Source organism: Halichoerus grypus, chromosome 2, assembly GCF_964656455.1.
Source record: "Halichoerus grypus chromosome 2, mHalGry1.hap1.1, whole genome shotgun sequence".
Taxonomy (NCBI): Eukaryota; Metazoa; Chordata; class Mammalia; order Carnivora; family Phocidae; genus Halichoerus; species Halichoerus grypus.
In genome coordinates, this window is record NC_135713.1 from 22,467,081 (window position 1) to 22,471,974 (window position 4,894).

The following is a 4,894-nucleotide window of genomic DNA, read 5'->3' on the forward strand; positions in this document are numbered from 1 at the left end:
CTCGCCTTTCCTTCAGTATGGGACTGACCCCATGGCTAAATTTATGATTAAGTCCATGTTCACTCGAAGCCCCCCTGGTGTTAGACAGAAAATAACTCACCCTGCACATCCCTGGGTCCTCCATCCACATGCAGCAAGCATTTATAGCGCAACTGTTAAGTATGATTAACGCCTCCCACCAAGCGCTTAACCACTCAACTCCACCCCTAGTGCTGGATTTGTATGAAGGCCGGTCCCATCCAATACCTAGGTGTCATCCTCAACCAGTCCACCGTGTCACCTCCCACGTCAGCACCGGGGACCTCAGATTATCCCTTTCTGGCTCTGGTACCGCTGTATGGCAACTCTTCGTCTCCCATCATGGGCCACAGCTGGGTCTGTGCGCCTAACAACACTTTTCTGGCTTGTGATCTGCATCACCCTGTGCAATCAATCATGCACACTTGTCAGTCTATTACCCGATCTTTCAGTCCTCCCCGGGAGCGATGCCCCGCTCACATGGAGACCTCCTAGCCACCCTCGATGCTCCCCCATGGCCATCCCTCTTACTGTGAGCCTGCTGGGCACATCTGGTGTTGCCCTTGGTGCCACTGGAGTTGGAATATCTCAGGTTCAGTACCAGGGGTTAACTCAACAACTCATGGCAGATTTTTCCACCCTCACTCAGTTGGCCCTGGCCCTGCAGTGCCAACTCGATTCACTGGCCTCAGTGGTTCTCCAAAACAGGCACGGGCTCGACCACCAATGTGTCTGGAACATTCAGAGGAGCCAAGGTGCCAAACCTGTACCCTGAGATCCTCCGGTCCGCCCTGGGGGTTTTGGGCAGCCTCCATTCAGCTTCCATCCAGCAGCCCATTCCTCTATATGGAATGTACCTGCACTTGGAGGCAACCCACACTCAGGGTTTCCAGTGTCAGGGCAGCAGGCCCTGGGGTCCTACCCTGGGTAGCAGTCAGTGCCACCTGCTGGGCAGCAGCAGCAGCCAGTACCGAGCTTCACAGGGTGCCTGGGATCCAAGACTGTCACCTCAGCTGTGCCTCCTGCACAGTCGGAAACGGCACTATAACATATGTTCCTGCTTTTGACCCCCTGAGAGAAGGCAAGGTCCTGTGGAAGTCTCAGAAAGTCTTCAGGACTGAGGAGCAGGCCTTCGTCAGCTGCCTAGAGAGTTGCTCCAACAAGGGGTACCAGCAGATCCTCCAGTCCTTCAAGATGGTTCCAGGATTTGATCAAAGGTCTGAAATCTGAACTGTCAAGAAACTTCGAGAAGATGTCTTGGCTCAGATGAAGGCCTCATCCTCTCTGCTGCTTGGGAGAAGAGGGATGCCATCAAGAAGACCTGCACCGATGAAGCCTGCCTGATTGAAATACTCACCTCCCACAGCAATGAGCACATCCAGGAATCGAGCAGAGGCCACAAAACAGAATTCTAAAAGACCCTGGAGGAGGCTATTCAAGACCACAAGTCAGAACGCCTCCAGAAACTCCTCATCACTCTCTCAGGAAAACCAGGGGAGAGCACAAAAGTGGACTTGCCACTCATCCAGAGACATGTGGAGGAGCTAACTGTGGCTGGGGAGGACTGCCCAGGCAAGTTCAAGGCCGTTCTGTGCTTGCAGAGGCAGGCCCAGCAGGTGGCAGTTTTCAGTGAGTATCAGAGAAGACAGGGGGAGACATTGAGAAGAACATCTGCCGGGAGATGTCTGGGGACCCAGGGCAGGCAATGCTGGTAGTGGTGAAATGTTTCAAGAATACCCCAGCCTTGGGGTGCCTGGGTGGCTCAGTCGTTAAGCGTCTGCCTTCGGCTCAGGTCATGATCCCAGGGTCCTGGGATCGAGCGCCACATCGGGCTCCCTGCTCTGTGGGGAGCCTGCTTCTCCCTCTCCCACTCCCCCTGCTTGTGTTCTCTCTCTCGCTGTGTCTCTCTCTGTCAAATAAATAAATAAAAAATCTTTAAAAAAAAAAAAAAAGAATACCCCAGCCTTTTGTGCCAAAAGGTTCAACAAGGCCATGAGGGGAGCAGGAACAAAGGATTGACCAGGGTATTACTGGAAGATTCTTCTGAAGATCTGTGGTGGCAACGACTAAGCAATGACTAGTGACTCACTTCTGTTCACCTGCTGGTAATAACCAGACCAGGAAAAGGCCAAAAGAATGTCCATCTGATTCTAACAAATCCACAAAATAGCCCCTGAGGTGTCCCAGTGCTGACCATCCACGGAGCCATGGCTCTGTCCTCCTGCTGCCCTTCCTGATCCTCTGTGGTATCGGTCCTGAAGGATGAGCTCTCTCAGGATGCCTTTTCCTCCCCACACCTCACAGCTTCTTGCTGCTTAAGTAGATGTTTTGTTTACTGACTCATGCAATCATTCCCCTTTGCCTGTGGCTGAGACACTTGGCTTTATTTTAATCATGTAATTCTATGTTTAATGTGGAGGCAATCATTCCCCTTTGCTTGTGGCTGAAATATTTGGCTTTATTTTAGTCGGGTAATTTTATATTTTATTTGGAGACATGTATTTGTATATATGTCATTGCTAGACAGATGTATACAAGTCTCTTTGCTGCATACACATTTTGGGTGAGAGAGTTTGGGTGTGGGAGAACCGTTTCCTCAAGGAGTGAGAAAAGGGAAGACCTTTAAGGGTAATCTTTGCATCTGGTGAGAATGCGTCACAAGTTTTGTTATTGCCATAGTCACTCCTTTTTAGAAAAGAAAAGAAAAATAAAGAGGTCAGAAAGTCATCTATTCCTTCTTTCATGAAAAACCAGGAGACAAGGTAATTTGTGTAATTTGGAGTGATCCTTAAACATGAATGTCTATAACCAAAAGCTGTTTCTAAATTAAAGTCAGCCCCCTCTTGGGAGGGGGAGAAGGTAAAATATATAACATAGTACATATGAAAATTTAAAATGTTTAAATTGAAAATATATAGATGTATATATATATAAAGTCAATACTCATGTTTATTAAAAAAACACATAAAACAAATGGATTCACATCAAACATCTTAGCATGGTGGTCATGATATGGTAAATAATTAGAAGAGAGGAATAGAGTGTTTGCCGTCCCCACTCTGCGGGGGTGGCTTGCTAATGCCAGGGCCGCCTCTCGCTCCCTGAGCTCCAGCTGAAGGAGAAGGGGAATAAGTAAGGGGTCTCTACACCATGGCTCCTACAAAGCCGCCTACCCACAAATCCACCCGGGGTAAAGCACTGAGGAAACAACTGGCTATAAATCCACTTGCGAGAGTGCGCCTTCTATGGGAGGGGTGAAGAAACCTCATCCTGACAGGCTGGTATTGTGGCACTCTGTGAAATTAGACTTTATCAGGAGTCCACTGAACTTCTGATTCGCAAACTTCCTTTCCAGTGTCTGGTGCAAGAAGTTGCCCAGGAGTTCAAAACAGATCTGTACTTCCAGAGTACAGTTATTGGTACTTTCCAGAAGGCAAGTGAGGCCTATCCGGTGGGCCTTTTGGAAGACACCAACCTGTGTGCTCTCCATGCCAAACATGTAACAATTACGCTAGCACAGAGGACACGTACAGAAGTGTTTAAGAATCCACTCTGATGCAAAATATTTTATTCTTTAAAAAGTTTTCTCTTCTTGTTATTGGTAGTTCTGAACGTTAGATACTTTTTCCATGGGGATCAAAAGGTACCTAAGTATATGATTGCAAGTGAAAAAATAGGGACAGAAATCAGGTATTGGCAGTTTTTCCATTTTCATTTGTATGTGAATTTTTAATATAAGTGTGGGGACATAAAGTATTAACGCAAGTAAAAATGTTTCAGTGAACATGTTTCAGCCGTTCAACCTTATAACAATTATAAATAAACCTGTTAAGTTTTTCTGGGAAAAAAGAAAGGAAGAGAGGGATAGAAATAAAAAGAAACAAAGAGATAAATGAATAAAACAAGAGAAGTGTTGGGTAAAGGGGGTGAAAAGGTACAAACTTTCAGTTATAAGATAAATAAGCTAGGCACCATAATTAAGTAATTCTTTACTATTATTGTGCATTTTACAAACTTATTTAGTTAGCCTTATACGTGATTATGTTTTTCCCTGGGTACAGAATCCCAGTTTTAAAATAATTACACACTAAGAATGCAACATAAAATCTAGTGCTGCCAAAACAAAACAAAACAAAACAAAACAAAAAAACACATGACACCAATATGAATCTCACTTATTTGTAAATATCTGTTCATGGTAGTTTTCTGACATTAACGATCCTGGAGTTTGTGTTATCTGTTTGATTATTATTTCCCTGTTTTCTCTTCCTGGAATATGCATTATAGGAATGTTATATCTAATGGTCTGTGCCTTCATGTATGTTAACTTTTCTTCCTTACATTTCATATCTTCTCATTTATTTCTACATTTGGCGAGGGGCTGTTTTCATGGACTTTGCTATCCAGGCCCTCTACACATTTTTTAAAAATTTTAGCAGCCATTTTCAGTTTTCATTTTTAGGAACCCATTCTTTTTTTTTTTTTTTTTTAAGATTTTGTTTATTTATTTATTTGACAGAGAGAGAGAAACAGCATGAGAGGGGATAGGGTCAGAGGGAGAAGCAGGCTCCCCGCTGAGCTGGGAGCCCGATGTGGGACTCGATCCCAGGACTCCGGGATCATGACCTGAGCCGAAGGCAGTCGCTTAACCAACTGAGCCACCCAGGCGCCCTAGGAACCCATTCTTGCTCTCTGATGGTTCCTATTGCCTAGCATTATTTTTTTCTTTTTAAATGATACCATATCTTTTCAGATTTCTCTTATTAGCTGGCTTACTGTCATCATCGTTATCTTTATCATCATATCATCACTATTGTCTCAAATCACATTTTAAACATTTTTGTTGTTTCCTGATTTTTTGCTGTTTCATCTAGAG

The 4,894-nt window shown here is 44.8% G+C and overlaps 1 pseudogene; it reads left to right on the forward strand.

The window, feature by feature from the left end:
- The first annotated feature begins 532 nt into the window (after nt 1-532).
- On the forward strand, nt 533-3,574 carry LOC118548519 (annexin A11 pseudogene; annotated as a pseudogene).
- Nucleotides 3,575-4,894: the final 1,320 nt, after the last annotated feature.